The sequence below is a fragment of the Propithecus coquereli genome, unplaced genomic scaffold, assembly GCF_000956105.1.
Source record: "Propithecus coquereli isolate 6110/MARCELLA unplaced genomic scaffold, Pcoq_1.0 Scaffold10, whole genome shotgun sequence".
Lineage (NCBI taxonomy): Eukaryota > Metazoa > Chordata > Mammalia > Primates > Indriidae > Propithecus > Propithecus coquereli.
In genome coordinates, this window is record NW_012133858.1 from 16,146,547 (window position 1) to 16,168,191 (window position 21,645).

The following is a 21,645-nucleotide window of genomic DNA, read 5'->3' on the forward strand; positions in this document are numbered from 1 at the left end:
TGCTCAGTAATGCTCTCCTACATAAATAATAACTACTTACATTTACATAAGCACTGGTAACATTGGCACATTCTTTCCAGAAAGGATTTGAGATGGACATCTTAGAGGATTTTTGAATTTTACAACACACTCTCAGATGTTGTTAGCTAATAATTTATTGCATACTCACCATTTGCCAGGCACTAGGCAAGAGCTTTTTAGGCGCTATCTCATTTAGTCCTTACAGAAATCCCATGGAGGAGCTACTGATGTTACCCCCACATTCAGTGCAAAGAAACTGAGAGGCTCTGGAATTGGCCCACGGTCACGCAGCCAGGAAGGAGCAGGACTGAGATTTGAATGCTGGCCTCTGAATACAAAATTCAGGCTCCTGACCTTTGAATCATATCATCTCTTAGGGTCATAACTTCAACCCTGTGAAACAGGCAAAGTCAGGGGTATGTGAGGACTGACTGTTTTTCAGATGAGAGGAAAGTGGAGGAATAATGTTTCTTGAGTACCTATTAAAGTCCAGGGCATCATGCTTAACTCGCAATATCTCATTTGGTTCTTGTTGTCATCCTACAAGGTAGGCACCAGTATCTGCGTTACAAATGAGGGGACAGAAGCTGTGAGTGCTTAGTTAACTTTGCTGGGCGCTCAGATGAGAAGGCAGGATTTGATCCCAGGTCTGTTTGGTTCTAAAGTCCATATTGTCTTTCCGTTGTACACATGGAGAAACTGGCCCGAGTTCACACAGTGGGTTATCAAAAACAACACTAAATTTGGTCTAAACTAGAGTTCTTCTGACTGCCCTTTCTAACTTTCGGTGTCCTCCCGGGGTCAGAAAGTACAGTGTCTGGCAACTGAGTGTCTTTCCTCATGTGACCTTGTGGGGCGGGAGGAGCATCTTATTGTGACTTGACAAAGGGAAACGCCACTGAATTTCCATCTCTTTTGGAGGAGAGGGAGAACAGCTTTGGGAACCAGTCTAGTTTGAAACAAGGGCTCCCGGAGCTAATTAAAAGCTAGGCTGGGGCTGCACTTTTCATTCCTTAAGAATGTTCCACCTCATTAAATAGAAAAAAGCAAGTAGAATTTTCTGATTTTTTTCTAGCTTCCGTAGGGGATGGGAACTCTGAGCAAGTGAGGCACATTTCTAGGGCTTCCAGCCTGGGTGGTGCCTGCAATGACATCACTGTTGCTGATGAAGACTTACCGTTCTCAAGTGCTTGTCACCCTGGGAGGATGGCAACTGGGCAAAGTGGACACTGAAGGACATGACGCTGCTGGCTCGGCTTCAGACTCGCAGATTCCTACCTTCCCTTCTCCTGAAATTGCAGGAGTGGAGAGAGCATTCGCAGGCTCGAGCGCAATGGAGCGAATAGTTGTTCTTAGGGAAAGCCTTCCTTGGGGTCATTCACAGACACCTGAGGGAAACTGGTGCTTAGGGGCGCAAGGTTCCAGCCAAAAGAAACAGAAACTTCACAGGCTTTCTGCGTGGCCTCTGGATGGAATGAAAAAGCCTAAAAAATATTCTAATGATTGGACTTAGAGTTCACAGAGGCCAGCAGTAAGTCAGGGGCCACATGCTCAAGCCACAAAGATGCCTGAAACTCGGAAGACAATCAGTTTGGCACAGACTTATACTGGAAACATTTTAGTTTTGGTTTAAAAAAACCATTTATGGGGCACCTCCCGAATGCCAAGCACTTTACTAGCAGCTTTGCAAGTATTTTATCTGATCCTTCCAACAACTCTGCAAAGTAAGTGTTATCTTCATTTTAGAGGTGAGGAAAAAGAGGCACCAGCTATGATTTTCTTCATGGACCTTGGACCTTGCTAAGTTAATAGAGCTCAGTCTGCGGAATCCTAGTTTTACAAAGTATCAGAACTGGAAGGGATATTAGAGGTCATGTCTACTTGTTGAGGATAATGGTGAAAAGAGATCCAAAGCCAGAAACTTAAATTAATTTGCTCCAGGGCACAGAGCAGGGCTGACACATCCACCTGTGCCTCTGGGCTTGCACGTGGACCAGTCTTTTTTTCTCCATGTAACAGCAGGAGAACAAAGCGATGAAACTGTCATCTGCGATGGATGGAACAAATGTCAAGGCCTGCTCTGGCTCTGTCGCTAAGCAATGATCACCACAGACATGGCAGTTTTCACAGGGCTTCTCACTTGGTCTGCTCACTATCCCTTGAAAAGGAGGGAAAGGTAACCTTTGAAGTTCTGGAAGAAAAAGCAACTTGCTGATGATAGAAAAATAGACATCTATGTCTATAAAATGTTTTAAGCCCCTCAGAAAAAAGGTGCAAGAGGAGAATAAACTGCTTTGGTATTTTCTTATTTTCATCATCTTATGATATTAGGTGTCAGATGATGCTAAATCTTCCCTTCAAAATGGTGATCCATTTTCTTCTCTCACTCCTTGATTTGTTCCAAACTGCTAAGGGTTCCAGAGGAAAGCCCTTCTAGAAATGTCCCTGTCTCATCTCACCAACTCTCTAGGGAGTGTATAGTCTACATTCACAGCCAGAACATAAACCCCAGTCTCTCTGAGCCACATGCAGGATTGCCTGGACTCTGGCATATCAGAAATGGCTATGTGTTCTGGGGTCTGACAGCAGCACCGTGTGTGGGGGTTTTGAAAAACATTAGGGCCGAAAGGAATGTCAGAGACTACTACAAAGTCTTACTTCCTGAGCCACATTTTACCACATTTTTCATCTGACCAGTGGCCTTGAGAAATTCTCAGACAGTAAACCTTTTCGTATAATGAGAGTCAAGGTCATTTTCAAGGGCACAGAATAAGTGGTTTGGATGCTCAGGCCTATTTTTCACCTTGAATATTCTTTATGAGCCAGTTTTATTTATGCATCAGGTGAATAGAATAATAGATTAAAAACATGTTTCTAAATCCAATGAGATATAAAATCCATACATATTTAAGGGTCTCTCCAAGCTAGTCTTAGTCATGCTCCCTTACACTTCTGCCACTGGATGGCTCGCTGGACCCTGAATATATCATGCAAATTTCCACTTAAAATAATACGAATAACTTCTTCAATTCGATATAAATGCTTTATACTCTTATCAAAAAGGATTTTAAGCTAGACATTTCTTGAACTAGGTTAAACTTATCATGTGCATTATTCCGCTTGACCCTCCGAAGGACTTACAAAGTGAACGGGAAAGAGATCTTTATTTCAGTTTTGCAGATGAGGATACTGAGGTGCAGGCAGGGGAAATGACCATCTCAAGGTCACACGCTGTGCCGGATACAGGAGCAATGGGTCTCCTGAATTCCAACCCGGAATTCCTTCTTCTATATTGTTGGGATATGTGTGTAACTCTCGCAGATTTGACATATGCATTTGGTCACTGATACTTTCTCTCAAGGTGAGGAAAGCACCTGGCTGCCTCTTGCCACCCCAAAATAATGACCACACCCTCTCTGCATATCTGAATTTCCTTGCCTTGATTCATGCTGTTCCCTCTGCTGGGAATAGTCTCCCCTTCCCTTCTTTGAATGGCCAACTCCTCCTAAATGAGTTTAAGGCCAACTCAAATCGTACCTGTTCTCGGTTTAATTTTCTCTTATATATCCGTCTCTGTAGTGCTTCCCTTGACACTGCTACAGCACAACGCCAGGCACTGAGCTGTGGCCAGGTGTTTCCCACGGAGTCAAAGAAGGGAGATAACCCAGTGACCAACTAGAGGGGAAGCTTATTGAGATTCAGAATCAGATCTTTGCTTTTATATTTTCATCACTTAACACAGTGCCTGGAATATAATACATACTTTTTGACCAGAAGTTGGCCAGGGCCTGAAAATTAGGCTGATCCTAAAAAGAAATAAGGTATTAGGCAAGCAGTTTGGTAATAGAAATGGAAACTATTATAGAATCTCAGCCTTCGGATTTCAGAGTGGATTTTTTGAAGCAGTGGGTAGCTTCCTGCAGTGCTGTGAGTCATGGGATGGTTATGAACACTTTGGAGGTGAGGGAACTCTTGAGTCCTTTTGGTAAGATGGGTCTACCAGCATTTCCTGTTCTGAGTGAGCATGAGCTCTTCAGTGCCTTGAGAGCTGAATGCTAGTGTGCCACGTACTGTTTCCTTAGCCAACGTTTTTCCTTTAACTAAGTGTCAAAACCAATTTTAGATGAGAAAATGAATTGAGTGGGGAAAAAAATCCATGAGTCTCAGAATAAGCTCCAGTTTGGTAATGATTTATCCTGTTCCTTTGTTAATTTTGCAATTAAGCAAGAGTACTTTATATGCCTGAGTGGCCCATGGATTGTATCTTAATCAAATTAATGTGTCTGCAACATAAGACTGATTCAGTGTTCAACTATAGAATGACAAATGATACAAAGCCCAGTTTTTTTTTCTCTTCTTCCTCTGTTTCCTCCCCACAAAACCCTCTATCATGAAAGGTCAACTGACTTAAAGTCTGTTGTTTTGATGACTGACATGAGATCCCATTGGTTAAAAAGGTGAGAAGGCTGGCTACGTCCCCTCACCCCACTTAAAACCAACTGTATGTGTGTGTGACTACGTGTTTAAGTTTAGATGAAAAAAAACTGTGGTTAATTCTTCTTGTTGTGTACTTCCTGCCACTGACATTTGTTGCTGCTGCTGTGTAATGAGGTTGAGGCTGGGTAGGAGAATTAGATGCAAATGACCTATATATTTATTCCTCAATTATGACTACACCTCCCAGCCACCATTCTTGGAAAACCTTGAAAGTAGAAAAAGATGGCCAGGAATGCCATCTAGAAGTCACATTGCCCTAAAGCAACCTCCAAAGACTTTGGGTCATCTTAGTTGATAACACATGTGAAAAAAATATGACTATGTTTAATAAAATGACATACTTTTTTAGATGATAAATCATAAGTAATAATTTTTGAAAAAAACAGGCCTTTGGGGTTTGGGTCAAGGTAACTAGGATTCGAGCTTTCCTGGGCTCTATTCGCCATCTTTTACAGGAACTTCAGTAATAGTTTCCCATCCTCATCCAATCATTTTCCACAATTAGTGGGGTAAATTTTTTAAAAATGGCAATCAGAGTACATCTCTTTCCTATTTAAAACACATTGATGGCTTCCTATTGTTCAAATTCAAAGTTCTTCCCACAGTTTAGAAGGCCCTACATAGACTGCCCACTGCCTACCCCATTAATTCTTTTGTCCTGCCCCCTTGCTACACTGACCACCTGCCTTCTGGCCTCAAGGCCTTCACACAGGCCACCCCTGGCCTGCTGGCCTCTCTGCTCCCTTCCTGGCTCATGGAGTAAGGCTCATTTCATCCGACAGGCCTTCACTGACCAACCAATGTAAGTTATGCATTCCTTCTGTTATGTTTCCTCACACTACCCTACGCAAGTTATGCATTCCTTCTATTATGCTACCCTATACATCTTCCCTCATCATGTACTATAATTTTTGATTTTGAATATATTTCCGTGTGCTGGTCAATAAGCTTTATGTCTATGTCTGCTTTGTTTACCATGGCATCCAGTTCTGGGTATATAGGAGGAGCTTAATTAATATTTATTGAAAGAAAGAATGGGCAACCTATTGACTCTCGTAATACTTAAAATTCCTCAGCCATAAAATGGAAATAGGCTTGTCATCATTATTCTATTATTCTATAGCTAGCTATGGAATTCATTTTGATATTTGTTTTACACTGAACTTTGAGACGTTGGGATATCAGTTGGATATGGAAGGAATGTGAGACAGAGAGGTTTCTGTTTTTTCCTTTTCCCCCTCTGTTCAAAGTTCACTAGCTCATGTAGTAAGGATTAGACACAGTCCCTGTTTGTCAACCCATGAAGAACATGAAGGGCAGCCGCACCCTTGCTGCATCTCCGCTTCTTTAGCTCCGTTAGTCATTGTCTCTGCCTTTAACAAGCCAGGTAAATTGTAAACAACAATTAGTCAACAGTTGAAGACTCACTCCTCACCATCTACCTTTTCTTTAGGAGTTTCATATTGTCTAAATAACCTTGGAGAGGTTAAAAGAGATGCTCAAAAATGGATGGAGAAGATACTAAGTGCAAAATTGCACTGTTCTCCAAATCCTTTCTCCAAGGGCTTAAGGTCCAGGCCCTCTGCTTTCTGCTCAGCTTTCTCTTTACTTCATCCCTACAAGCCTTGAGATGCCAGAGCCTAGAATTTCTCCAGGTATGTTTTCTCAGAACCTGTGGCTCTGATTGTTTTCTAGCCTAAAACTTTCTTCCAGAGTGGACACAGTAACCTAGGAGAAGGTGGGAATAAAAAGGGCAAAAGAAGCAAAAGGAGCTACATGTCTTCAGAAAAGCCAATGAGTATCTCTAAACTTTGATTTATCTGTAAAATGGAGGTTAAAAATACTAACTTCACAAGGGCTTTTAAAACTAAATTTAATCACACGTGTAATAAATAGTATTTTTGCCATGTCTGATACTCAATGCTCAGTAAACATCAACTGGTTATTAATCTACCACTTTCACTTCTCTCTGCACTTCTTTGGCCACTCCAGAAGCCATGTGATTCAACCCAGGATGGGAGAAGAGTATCATTTACAGTTAAACCACCTGGTTATCAGGAACGTGGATTGAGTTTAGAAGATCAATCAGTTAGGCGTATTGATCTCTCACCAGATTTTCCATCTCAGCTCTGTATGTGTGATAGATTTTAAAATTCTGGTGTGTGAAGGGATTTTTTTAAATTTCAGAATATTACGGGGGTACAAATGTTTTGTTTACATGAATTGCTTTTGCACAGTTTGAATCAAAGTTATAAGTCCAGATAGTGTGCATTGTGCCCGTTGATGGGAATTTATCCATCCCTCTTCCCCCCTCCCACCTGCTTGATTTCCCTTGAGTTTTACTATCGTATGTGCACATGAGTGTTGATTGATTAGTTCCAATTTAATAGTGAGTACATGTGGTGTTTGTTTTTCCATTCTTGTGATACTTCACTTAGAAGAATGATCTTCAGTTCCATCCAGATTGTTACAGAGTGAAGGGGTTTTAATGATAAACAAATTCAATCACTCTCGCTCATTTATAACTAGAAATCTAGTGGACAAAGAGTCTTTCGTTGGAACCATCTCACTTTTTTGTTTTTGCAAACATGCTCCATCTCCACTTCCCAAAGAAAGAAAACCATAGAGAGTGTGAGATGACCAGGAGAGAAACAAAGAACATGCCATGCAACTACTGGCAAATCTATCAAAATAGAACTTCAAGGTTATTATGTTGGCCCAGAGAAAAATGACTAGGTTCTCAATCAGGAAGTTTTTTTTTTTTTTTTTTCATATCAGTTTCTTTAGCAGTAAGGTATATGATCCCCAAGAAGCTAAGTGAATGGGGGAATATGGAAAGATACTCACAGAAGATTAAGGCTCTGCCTTGGCGAATTTGATGCTTGCTTGGGAGACATGACTAAGCTGGTAACATCAGAAAAAGGTGAGAAAACCTCCTGGTTTTCAAACTGTTTCTCTCCACTTCTGTTTGTCTTCCAGTGGAACTAGTTTTTTGGTCCTGCTGCCTTTTTGTTTTCTTCCTATGTATCTGCTAGGCAGAATGCTGCTAATGTTCCCAGGCTAGGAGAGAGCTTCCAGGTCTATGCCAAACTCCTCATTTGGGATTTCCACTCCTTGAATCAAAGAGTTGAGGTTGATTCAAAGCCTGGAATCAAAGCGTTGGCCAATTTAAGTTGGAGGATCTGAGTTCATGTACCAGCTCTGCCATTTACAGCAATGCGACCACAGCCAGTCCCTTTACCTGCCTGTGTCACAGTTTTCATATTGGCAAACGGAGGAAGATGGCGTCTACCTCGCAGAATTGTTGGAAGAGATTATGTCAGACGTCCCCAGAGTGCCTGGCATGTGATCAGCAGTCAGTGCTAGGAGGCTCCCTTGCTCCACCTCCCATTCTCTGCCATGTGCTGCTATAGGAGACTTCCAAACATCAGGGACAATGAGGAAGACGAAGGAGAAAAGTTTCAGGTAGGAATGTTCTCAGGGGCTTTAAGAGAGAGGCAAGGAGCTCCCTTTATCAGGTTAATTTTGTACCTGAAAGAATCTCATCTTTGGAATTTGCACCAGAGTTTGACAGGGCAGGGCCTGAGTCCTGGAAATGAAATTGAAACTGTAGTTGGATTTCTTAGTCGAGATTTATGGGCTATTTTGAAATACACCTAAAAACCTAGAGGAAGAATTCCATTTTAAAACTATATGGTCATTTTTGCTTTTTGCTGAAAGCTATCTTTTCATCAAAGAAGCAGGAACAATGAGATTTATCAGTTGAGGAACTAGATTCATGTTAATATTAGAGAAAACAAGACAGATGCTCAATCAGCTGTTATTAAGTCTTCAGCAAAGAAGATGGAACATTAAATAAGCAATAACAATAAATTGAGCAGGTGCTCTGAGAGGGGTAGCATACAGTGCCCTGAGAGCACATAGCACGGACGGATACCTAACCCAGATGGGAGATATGAGAGATAGCTGTGATCAGGGAAGGCTTCCTGGAGGAGTGGCATTTAAATTGAGAACTGCAGTGCAAGTAGAGGAAATCTAGACAGAGAGTCAAAAGGGTGTTCCAGGTAAAGAAACCAGCATGGGCAAAGGCCCCAGGTGAAAGAGCAGGAAGCCAGGTAGAGAACTGAAGGAAGTTCAGTTGGGCTGGAGTAGCGGGTAGAGGTGGGGATTAGTCAGAAAGGGTGGCAGACAGGAGCCAGTTCCTGAACATCTGGGAAGCTAAATTGAGGGATTAGATTCTATCTGAGAACCAAAAAGCGTTTTGATGAAAAACTGATCATAACCAGCATTGCTGGCTGCTGGGTGAGGCACGTCCAGACAGTAGCCCAGCAAGAGATGAAGGCGGCCTGACCGTGGGCAGTGGCCATGGGGAAGGAGAGAAGAGGAGGGATCGAGAGATGTTTGGGTGAAACATTGACAGGTTTTGGCAATGGGTTGGATGCAGGATGCTTGAGGAGGAAGGAGCAGTCGAGGATGATACCCAGGAATTTTGCCAGGTCACTGGGTGCCATTTAACAAGAAGGAAACACAGGGCAAGAAGCAGGTGTTGGCAGACAGGTGGTGACTTCAGTGTGTGAGCCAGGTTGGGGGGTTTAGTCTGTAGATGGGAGATAAAATGGAGATAAAGATTTGGGGGTTATCAGCCTATAGATCAATATTTCTCAAATTTTTTTCCCGGTACCACCTGTGCCAGACCCACCTGTGGTGCTTGATAAACATAGAGGTTACCAGGGAAGGCTGGGAAGAGTTGTTAACTATTTTACCTATGAAATAGGCGCAGAGAATATAAATTTAAACATTCTCTCAAAATAAGTGGTCACTTAAGTAATGGTGTCTGAATATTCCTGGTGTGAAATGATGGCAAAAACCTGCTGGAGAAGTGGGAAGCGTCTCTTTTATTTCTCCGTTTCTCTCCTCTTTTGCTCGCTGTACGTTCTATACCCCTTTTCCTCCAGCATACATTAATTCTGTTTGTTTCTATTTTTTTGGAGGAATGGTACAAATGCGGCCCAGCTTCATTCTTCTTCTTCTTCTTCTTCTTTTTTACTTTCTTTTCTTTTCTTTCTTTTTTTAAAATCTTTTTTTTAGTCTAATTCAGGACAAAAAAAAGCTTTCATCGAAAGAGCAGATGTCATATGCTTTGGTCTTTTGTGGTGGTTTTGTTTTATTTTATTAAAAAAAAAATCCTCCTGCAGATGAGGCTCATTTAAACATAATGAGGAGGCAACAAAAGGCCTCGCACAGAGGAGCTTCAGATTTGGTTTGAGTCAGGGAAGGGAGACCAAACAAGGAGACGTCCTGTCCATTTGGCTCCCCTCTAATAGGGCCAGAGCAGCTGCATTTCAGATGCAAATGGGAGATGGGGAGGGGGAGGGGGAGGGTGTGGAAATGCCCAGGAAGCTGGCGTGCAGGTGTTGAGGATTCCAGACATCGCTGCAACAACAGGCTCTGAAAACACAGAGCTCACAGACAGAGCGGGCTTGAGAGTGCTCGCTCGGAGGGCTCAAGTGGACCCGCAGCTGCACTGGACATTCCTTTTTGTGGTCATCAATGGGCCCTGTATTGAAAATATGAGAGGGAGCAACTGGCACGTTCGGAGAAAGGAAACGCTTTGGAAATGAAGCAAATGCCAGGCTGGAGGGGCCGCCCCTTGGCTGCACTCATGATTTAAACCCACGTACGTGCATAAAATAGATGTTCGATATATGATACTGTGGCATCCTGGGGCTGGAAGGAATCCATGGAATCATCAAATCCATCTCTCTCACTCTACAGATGAGAAAACACACTCCAAGGGGCTGAGCGACTCGCCCCAGGTCACACAGTGGGTTAGTGAGACGGAGAACATAAAATAGGGGACAATGACGTTTATTGAGCTCTCTCTGTTCCATATTTCATGTGCATGGTTTTGTGTCATTTGCACAGCAGACCTGTGAGCTAAGTTCCATTATTTCCATTTTTAATTGAGAAATTGAAGCTTCGGTGAATTTAAAATTTGTCCCCCAAAAATGGTTAGAAGGAATAAGATCTAGTATTTGATGATACAGTAGGGAAATTATAGTTAGCAGTAATTTATTGTATATTCAAATAGCTAGATGAGAAGAAGTGTAATGTTCCTAACACAAAGAAAAGGTGAAGATTTGAGGGGATGAATATCCCAATTTCCCTGATTTGGTCATCACACATTGTGTACAGGTATCAAAATATCACATGTAGCCCCAAAATATGTACAACTATTACATATCAATAAAAAACCTCAAAATAATATAAATTAAATTAAATTAAATTTGTCTCAGGTCAAAAAGCTAATAATTAGTAGTCAGGATTTGAATCTAGGTATGTAGGCTTCATTCTAAAACTTATGCTTTTTCTTCATTACACTTCATTGCTGACTCCTAGGCAAATGTTTTTTTCTGTCAATTGCAGACACACACACACTCACACTCACACACACACACATGTGTACCTATGACAATGTTGTTTCTATTTCCAAGTATGTGAAATGCACTAACATGCATGTACATTAAAACCTCAAAACATGAAACATTTGACTTCAGACATATAATTATTATACTGTAGCACTATCTAATACAGCTATGGAGTAGTTAGAGTTAGGGTTTGTGGTAATCCCTTTCACATAATGTGCACTCAATAATTATTTGATTTTGATTTGTTCCTTTTTATTCGAAAAGGTGCTCTTGCTTGGAGACAGAACCTAGTGCCTACCAATATTATTATTTCTGTGAGTCCCATGCATTTGCGTTGTGCCTGTGTTGATGGGGCACATGCACATCGATCAGTTGCATCTTGGCAATACCTGTCTAAGGTAGGTAGTAGGCAGGGCCATTAGTCCCATCTTATAGATGAGAAAACTGAAGCTCAGAGAAGTTAAATGATTTCTACAGAGAAAGCTGGAAGGTGAACTCAGATCTTTTCATGCCAACATACTGGCAGAAGCTATTCGGTAAGAGGCCTGCTGATGATAGAGATCAGAGGAGAGCCATCGCAATCAGATGCACTGGTCTACCTGCTGAAGGATGCTGTGGTCCCATGTGTAGAACTCCAGATCTGCAGACAGACAACCCGATACCCTGTGGGTGTGTAAGTGTGTGGGTGGAGCTGGGTGGTGCAGGGATCACGGAGATGATGACCTAGGTGAGATGAGGTTGTGTGGGTGGCTTCCTTTGCACAGATGTGTCACCCTCTGTGCCTGCATGAGGTCTGTGACAATGCTCATCTGAGTGTCTGCAAACGAGCACCCCTGTGGATGAATGGTACCCATGGTTGTGCTGGTGACATGGCCAAGAGCTCTGGCCTGAGGTAGCCTGCGTCCCAGGTTTTGGGGTCTTTATGTAGACCACTGGCTTTGAGCAGTTTTGTATATTCAACTGGAGCTTCTGAGATCAGCCATTTCGCAGTGTGGATGGACCCACAGTCCTACTCTCTCCTTGGGAAAAGTAACTCGGCAATATCTTCTACTAATTAGTGGACCAAGAGTGTGACCTATATATTTGAAGGATGATACAGTATAAAATCTAAGGCTGTTAGAGTTGTAAGGTACCTAGATCAGACACATATTTTATGGATGGAAATACTGGAGACCAGAGGGGGAAAGTGGCTTTATTTATTGCTTCGTGCCTGTCTTTGATATTTCATTTATTTAACAAACATTTGTGGAAAGATCTGCCTCCAAGGATCTTGCAGTCTAGTGGAGAGAGACATGCGTGAAGTAGAAGTCACAATGACAATAGGTGGTCCAGTGGCATCTGAGAAGGCCACATGGCAGAGATAACATCTGAGCCAAATCTGGAAAGGCAGAGAAGTGCATGCCTATGAGAGGAAGTGGCGTGTTCAAAGATCCAGAGGTGGAAAGAGCACGGTGTGATGCAGGGAGCGCTGGCTGGAGTCTAGGGCGGTTCTCTGACCTGCGAGTTTATGGGCGGGTCAGCAGAGAAACCAGAAGGTGGGGAGGTGCTGGAGCATGAGGGCCTGTACCTCAGACTAAGGAGTAGGGGACTGTCCCGTAGAGGACAGGAGTAAAGACTGCCCTGTAGAGGGGAAAGCCTTGACGAATGTTGAGCAGAGTGATGAGATTGGAAATTAGTTTTGAACATATTGTGCACAGTCTGGAAAATGGACTGGGGAGGTACTGGAGGCAGGGAGACCAGTTAGAAGGTGCTAGAAATAGTCACAGTGGATGATGATGAAGGCCTGACCAGAGCCAGCTGCAATGGGGAAGGAGAGGAGAGTGTGAGAAATTCAAGAACTGGGATCGATGTGGATATTGGAGTGATGGGGAGTGTGGGTGGACGATGGGCCGGGGCCAGCAGGAGAGGAGCTGAGTGGGGGTCATCACGTGTTCAGTTCTAAACTCGCTGCGTGTGCAGTGTTTGGGGATATCAAGGTGCTGGTGTGGGTGGAGAAGATAGTCTGGGGTCCTGGAGAGAGGCCAGGGCTGGGAAACAGGGGGCAGTCAGTATTAGAACCCATGTGTGCTGATTTCAGTGATATGGACATTTTATAAAAACCAGTCCAAAGTGGCATTCAAATGTGTCCCAGTGTCTGGGCTGAAAGGCTCCAGAGGACAGAGAGCCCAGCATTCGCAGTGGAAGGCCTCCCTGGGCAGGCAGGGCGTTCGCCATGAGTTGAGAGGAGAGAGCAGTGGGGAGGCACTCAGGCCCGCTCGTGTGCCCGGTGTCAGAGGCAGGAACCCGTAGGGCCAAAGCCCTTTATCTTGGAGCCATCTCCCATCAGATATAGTGTTCACTCATTTCCTCTGCAGCCCACACCCCCTTCCCACCACCACCACCTCCTCGACTTAGTCACTGCAGCTGAGTCATCCTTTGAGCCTATTCCTGTCGCTTTCCCCTCCATCAGGTTGGAAAGGGTTTGGGCAGAAGCCACTGGGCATAGGTATTGCCATCTGCTGGCCAGATGGGGAGAAGGGGACGGCTCCTCAACTCTGGGTTCCAATCCCTTTATCACCGTTTGGTGCCCAGGAGGTAGAGGGAGGAGTGAGGCTGGTCAGTCTACGACTCCAGGAAAGAAGGGGGAAAAGGAGTTGATGTGGACTGAGCACCTCCTGTGTGCCAGGCAAATGCCAGACTCATCAACATTTACTCCCTGTCACAGTGGTCTTGGGGCAGTGGCATTGTCCTCTGGGGTGGGGGGAACATGAGGCTCAGTGAGGTTAAGCCATTTTCCCAAGGTCACACAGTACATATAACTGAAGGATTTCAAAGCTCACACTATTTCCCCTGCATTATTCTGCCTCCTTACGTCATCTGTGGAGGAGGATGGCATTTGAGTAAACTCAGAGTTGTGTACCTACTATGTGCAGAGCACTGTGCCAGAGTGGAATAGAGGGTTCCTGCTCCCGAGAAGCTCAGCATCTCATCATGGAAACTCTTGGTCCTTTGATTTACTCACTCAATGTTCTCTGAGCACCACCTGTGAGCAGGGCCCTCATGGGGGACACGGAGGTAAATAACCCAGGGTCTCCTACCCTGGCACACTGTGACACTGAGCACAGGATGCTGTGGACAGAGGATGGGGCATTAAATATTCTATGGAGAGTTCAGCGAAGGTACCTTAGAGTTACTTTTAGAGCGAAGGTACCTTAGAGTTACTTTTAGACTGACATTGAAGATGGACAAAACTTGGGCAGGAGAACCAGGGCTGCAGGAACAACAAGCACCCTGCGCGGGGAAGTGCAGGAAATGTCAGGTATAAACGGAGAGTAGGAAGGGTTGGCAGATGGTGGGTGGTTGCCGTGTATTGGAAACAAGCTTTTAAGGCCCTACTAACAGGAGATGAATGACTGAACTTTTGAATATTTGTTTGTTCCTCTGTTGACCCACCAGGTCTTTATTGCCTGCTTCCTCAGCACACGGTGCTGGGCTCGGTGTCGGGGTACGAGGGAAACTAAAAAGCAGGGACAGTCACTGCCATCAAGGAGGGCAGAGACTCATCAGATGGTCACAATTCCACGGGGTTTGCAAACTTGGATTGTGACAATGGTGTGGGAGACCACAGGACAGGGGGAACTGCTTTAAAGGTGTGGTGTTGGGAAGGGCTTCTTTGAAGAAACAGCATTTAAGCTGAATCTGAAAATGAATAGGAGCTATTAGATCAAGAGTGAGTGTGTGTGTGTGCGTGAGTGTGTGTGTGTGTGTGTGTGCGTGCAGGGAGTGGTAGAGACGGAGGGAATATTGCTCCAGAAGGATGTCATTAACAAAGAGGAGACAGATGATGTAACAAGCATTCTAGTAAATGCCAGGGCAGGATGGTCTGGAAGGTGGCAGCTCCTCACCAGGGCCCCTGAATTCAGTTATTGAGGCCCTGCCCTTGTGCTCGTTTTGGGAAACAGCTGCTGAGCCCTGGTCTCGGGTCTTCACTGACTTCCACTTCTGGGTTTTGCCCTGTGACTAGGACCTTTGTGTGCCAGTGTCCGCATCTGTAGAGTGGAACAGCACACACCTATGTATCTTTCAGAATGCTGATTCTAACAACAAGTGACAAAATACAAGTGGTCTATAGACATTCACTCAAGGACTAACAATTTGGAATTGACATTTAAAGTCAGAAAGGAGCTTTGGAGCTTTAATTAAACATGCACACACAGCCCAGGACTTAGTATTGTCAGCCTCTAGTAGACAGGGGTGGGTTTTCTTCTCCATACCCCCGTTTCTTTCAATGAAGAGTGGACTTTGAATAGATACAGGGCACTGACACCACCACTGTGCTCCTTGGGACGCTCCTGAAAAGAGAAAGCTGCCTTCCTTTTTCTTAATTTATAGCACCCTTTTTCTTCCTGGGGTTACAAAGGGGCTTCAGTTTGGAGCCAAAGCACATCAGACACAAGGATTAGTGTCTGAACTGGGACTAGAGTCCAGATTTCCACAGCACTGAACTGCCACTTTCTGAGAGCCAAAGCCCTTGCAGAGTTTTCCGGTTTGTTGTACAAGTGCCTAAGAATGCTTAGACTCTGCAACCTTCAGAGACAAATGAGAAAATGTTTCCATGTTATTCGATAAGTTCCCAACCCTGAAAGCTTGATGGCCCGTGACAGTTCTCAGCCTGTTGGTGTGAAGGAGGACAAGTGTCCTGAAGTCAGAGTGCAGCATTTTGGTTTCTAGCCTTGGTTCTGCCACACATCAGCCGTGTGACCTTGGATGTGGTCACTTCCCCAGTCTGAGGCCCTGTTTCCCATCTCTAAAGCAAGGTGGTCGGTCCCCGATTTCTGAGTCTTTGTATCCCTGACATACTGTGTTTCAAAAACTTGGAGCCCTCACGGGAGGAGGTCCAAAGCATTTAACCTGGCTTTGGACCACCATTTGCCTATGCTTGTTGTCTAGAAGGACTTTCTCTTTCTTGCTGATGTCCTGTCACTTAAACCCAAGCTGCAAATAAGTTTTCTCCACAACATTTTCAGTACCAGCATTTCATGGATGACTTCTACATAGTTTCAGGATTTTCTGTTGATGAGGGCGCAGTGGGTCTGAACTGATGCCAAATTAAATTTGACGTATAAAACAGGCAGTGCAGTGTTCAACCAGCTCAGGCCGAGTGAAGCTGATGGACAGTGTGGTCTGAGCAGCCGGGCTAGGGATGGGCAGACTAGTTTGGTCCAAACAACCAGTTATTAAAACTTTCTCTTTCACCCCTACTCTTTCCTTACAGCCTTCTAACTAAGAACAAATTTCCCTGACAGATAAGAGTTTGCTTGTGAAGCTTTTTGTTTTCTATGTATTCACAATGATGTATGTGTGTGTGTGTGTATAGCACATATTCAAAGATTTGATTCCTGTACATTATATCCCCTGATTGCAATACGTCTGTGATTCCTGCAGTTGGTCCAGACCAGGGAAGGAGAGTGGGAAAGACCTTACTGCTCTAAGAAAGCCTGGGATTGAGGGGCTTTCTGATCTCTCCTATACTAAAAACTTTTAGAAAATAAGAAAGTAGACTTTATCCTCCCGACTTGAATCAGGGCAGACCCCAATTCACATCATTTCCTTGGTCGCTCGCGATAACCCTGTGAGGTAGGCAGGCCTGGATGAGGATGCACGGGCTCAGAAAGTCTCCCAGCTAGCAAGTCGTAGCACTAGAACTCAGTGCTACCTTAAAAAAAAAAAGTGATGTGTATTTGTGTAAGTCTCTCATCACACACAGTGTTAATGCAATTGTGTAGATGAGGAAACAGAGGCTCCATAGCTAATCTCCAAAGTGCCCTGTGGTCTGTGATTTTGTGTGGCTCTGCAGGTGACTTGGACAGATTCCCATCACGTTGTGGTGCTTCTTGTTGCTCTACTGTGAATGTTACCACTCTGGTGAGACAGCTTTCCTCATGGCTAGCAGGCCTGTCATTCTCTGTCCCTTTGAAAACCCATTTCATGGTCCAGTAGAGCGGAGTTTCATCCAATAGCACTTTTGACTTGGTGGCTTCAAAGTGCATTGCCCACCCCCTGGCTGGGTTTGGGCCAGTAATGTTTAACAGCCTGGTAGTTAAATTAGAAACAATAATAACACAACAGTCAGATTTGGTTCTAACACCCTAACAAGGCCCAATTCTCAAGCTGTAAATGAATTAGGTAGAAGGGGAGGGATGGGTTTGTGATTCTTCTACAGAATTCCTGCTTTGCTCTTCCACAGCCAGACAGAGCAAGAAAACCCATTTGGCCACGGACCAAAACGCTACGCCTTGATCAGAAACACTTATGCTTCGTAGACCACCTCTCAAGCTTCAATGCTGACAGATTGGAAATAAACTAGAATAATTAATTCTAAAATAGTCCCATAGACGGACCTTCCTTCCAAAGATCTGGATTGGTTTAATGTCTGGAATGTGCGCTATTTGAGTTTTTCTCCCAAGCATTAATGAAATAATACATCTATCTTTGGCCCCCGGAGCTCCAAGGTCCCCAGAAATGAAATGTCCTAACTTGTATCTGTCCCCTTTCCAAGTCATCCCTTGTGTGAGTGCCCCACTGTGATGAGGTAGTGGGCTTTCAGAGTTCAGTACCCTCAGATGCTTCAGCCAGAGCAGCTTGGTGTGCGGTTCAACTCAGGACGATGCAAACTGAGCTATGCATTTACTGTAATTCTAATCAGATGATTCTATAATTGGAAGAACACCAGTGGCATTCTGTCTTTGGAGTCTTTTCCATTAAGCGACTGAACAAGGGCCAGGGGACCTTTGCTTGTCCCAAATGCAGATCCTGATAGAGACTTAGAGATCTGGATACTATGTTTGATTCTTGATCACAGGATCAAATACTTTATTTTTTCTTGGTAGATTCTAAAATGTGTATAGCAGTTATTCCCCCTGCCCCATTCTCAATAAGTTCTGATCGATTTCTTTTCTAATCATAAAGAGCAAATGAAATAAAGCGTGTGTGTGTGTGTTTGGAGTGGGGAATGTCTGTGTGCGTGTGCTTGATGGCAGTGACTGAATATGCTAGGTAAATATTTCGAAGTCTAGATCATAATAATATATGGTAAAGGTTGTCTAAAATAACAAGAATAATAATCAGAATTGCCTAATCTCTCTGGATACCTCAATTAGAGACAGAAAGAAATATTATAGACAAATGTATTGGAGAACTAGTTTGTAGCAGGAACTTTGCAAAGTATTTTGTGGCTCTGGGAAATATAAAAATGAATCTGACCTAGACCTTAATGTTGAAGAGCTCATAATTTAGAGAAGGAGATAAATCATGATCATAAAAATTATAATCCAAGATAGAAAGTGCAGGGTCTGGGGCACTGGGATTTAGAGGAAGGAAGATCACTCCCTGCTGGAAAGATTTGGCTTGTCTTCTTGGAGAAGGTGGATCTTAAGCCAGACTAAAGAATGGGCAGGATTTGGTCCAGGGACAAAACAAGGGAAGAAATAATTGCAGGAGGAAAGGTAAGATGTGGAGTGTGAGGATGTGGAACTGGTGAGTGTTGCCTTCAGTAAGGGTGAGTAAAGGACTCTGTCATTGACCCCTGGGGATCTTATTAAAATGCAGATTCTGACGTAGTAGGTCTGGGTCAGAGCCTGAAATTCTGCATTTCTCAAAACTCCAAGGTGATACTGATGCTGCTGGTCCATGGACCCCTCCAAGCAATAGGGAATCATTAGGGTTTGAAACAGTAAAGAAAATGTTCCTGCAATAACCTTCAGCCTCACAAGTCCCTTTAAGGAGACATTCTGAGGTTGGGGACACACACAATGACTGGCACAGAACAGCGGGTTCATGTGAGCATTTGCTTTACACGTTCCTTTCCCCAGTTACAGTGATCAAAATACAAACCCAGTTAGAGGGTGAAAGTGGACAAGGGGTGAAAAGATTCTAAAGACCTGGATTCTAGAAACCAGATATGACACAAACCACAATGTAAATGCTGTTTTGGTTTCAGAAATGGTTTCTCCTCCTAAACTGCTAATTGAAGAGCAGAAGTGAACTGATGAGTGCCTATATATTTGAGAGTGATTTAAATACTGGCCCTCTGGCTTGATCATAAATATAATTTTATAGAAAGATGATAATACTTTAGTTGTATCACGGGAAAAGAACAGGAATTAGAATCAGAAGATCTGACCTTAAGTTTTTTAACTTTTCTGGGCCTCAGATGAACTTCCTCATCTATCACATGGAAGAATAACCCTTTCCCCAGCCACCTCTCAGTTCTCCGTAATGAGCTAATGGGTATGAAAGTGCTTTGTAGACAGACTAAGGAGTGCCTTGCAGGTGTGACGACCACCTCTTATTATTACGGATGGAGGCATTAGTCTTTTCTCTGCTCCTGGGACGTGCTGGTGGAATGAGTTAGAGCAGATTTGGGGGAGGGGCCTGTGGCAGCCTGAGAGGCAAAGGCCCAGGTAACATGGCACGAAAGATCCTCCTTTGGAGTTTGCTTCCCCGTCAGAGCAGGATGCACCTGTTGTCGGCGGATCAGACATACCTTTGCATTTGGTTGTGCAGTTTCCTGTGATCTCTGGGGAAATGTTATCAGCAGCAATATTGCCGTGCAGGGCATCCCCTGGGAGTGACCTTGGGGACAGACTCAGATGCCCGTGAGCTGTTTTCTGAGTTACGTCTGTGTTCTCTGCTGTCCACTGAAGGCCTTCTGGCCACACCTCCAGAGCAGGTAACACTGGCAGGTAGGAATATTCGTTAAGGGTACAGTCAAAAGTATTAGAGTTCTAAGGACTAATAGAAAACAAGCAAGACACCAAGAGACTGTCTTTTGGCAGGAAAACAGGTGGCACTCAGGGCGTGCATAGAAAGACAAGAAGATAATTCCTGAGAGCCAAACCTGTAAAGTCAATACTTGGACCAGGAAAGCTCTCTTTTCAGAATTCTACTGCATTTCATATTTAATAGAATTGAGTGTCCTTAAGATAACAGGCATTAGAAATAACCATGGAGGTCAGGTTCAATCTCCTAAGCACCCATGAGGAAAGTAAGGCATTTGGCAGAAAAGGAGTTGATTTCGAGTTAACAGAAGACACCAGGATTAATTCTAGCCCTCTTGATTCACTCTCTCTTGTCAATTGAGAAGGGCCATCCCTTTTTCCTCGACTGGCCTCAGTGTCCTCATTTGAGAAATGAGAGAAAGAGCTTCTCTCTCCCTTCTGTGCTCTTCCAGAATAAATGTTCCATGGGGCCCAGGGACTCAGGCTTCAGTTTAGGCCTAGGACATCTCCCCAGCCAGGCCAGGCTCGTGAGAACCATACCCTCTCCCTTTATTCTTCCTGGGGAATCTGCAATAATGCTTAATCCCTGCTCCCAGACTCACTTTCACAAGGGGAAGTCAATAGATTCTTTAAGCGGTTGGACCACAGAATAATGCCAGGGCCTATTTTGTCAACCAGGTGGCTCTGGTGAGGGAAGTTGTATGAGTCATTGTCGGCCAGAAATGTAAATCTGGCTTGAGGCTTCCCTTGCAGTGAAATTTAGATCATTAATAATAGTGACCTTCTGTACAGCACGTTACAGTTACAAAGCACTTTACATACTTCGTCTGTTTATCGCAACTATTCAGGGACGTAGATGTTATTGTTATACCCATTTTGCAGATGAGGAAAATAGACCCTGGAGGTATGGCAAGCTGCCCAAGGTGACAGGAAGTGTGAGTGGTAGGCCTGGGACTTAGTTAAGTCTTTCGACTTTATATTCCATGCTCTATGCATCACATCTCTTTGTATCAGGGTTCCTATTGCCTACTCAGACCCAGTGGATATAAATAAAAGCAAGGAAGGTCAGCCTGCTTGGGGCCATTTACATGGAGGTCCATTTCTGAAGAAAGGGTAATTGCAGCATCAATGTGGGTATGGCAGTCATGGTGACAGGCCCGGGAATGAGATTGACAGCCTCTGTCTACCCCTGTCTACCACTGCTGCCTCTTTCCTCTTCCATTTCTCAGAATGAAGTTCAAGCCTTCTGATTCCAAAACTGGACTTTTTCTTTTCCATTTTTTAAAATATGAAACATAATTCAAACATGGAAAAAAGAATGGCAAGTACTATAACAAACACCCATTGTAGTAAAGCTTTGTGCTGTTAACTAAGTATTTCTAGTTCTTTCTACTTCTGGGCATGCGGTAGAATTCCTGGCCCCTTGAGCAGGGTAAAGCTATGTATTAGTCCTGGCCACTTAATTGTGGAAGGAGGTGATTTGTGCCACTTCCAGGCTGGAGCATATAATTACTATCTCCCTCTGGCACAGCTAAAAGGTGGTACTGCTCTGTCAGCCTTGGTCCCTGAGTGACAATGACAAGCAGTGCTCTCTGCCAAGCCACAATGTGTGAGCAAAAAAGAAATTGTTGTTGTTTTAAGCCACTGAGATCCAGAGCTTTTGTTACTGCAGCAAAAGATAACCTCTCCTGACCCTTACATTCATATCCCCACCATCTTGACTTTTAAGAATGTTAACATTTCTTTATACTTGCTTCAGCTTTTTTACACAAACAAATCCAAAACCAACTGAGTACCTTTGTAGCTCAACTCTTCCCAGCCCTTTTCCTTCCTACCATCCCAAAGATGGTATGTCTCTGTCCTGTCCATGTTTGGTAGACTTACTCCACAAGTATGTGTCCAAGACAATACACAGCATTACTTCATTTGCATAAATGCAT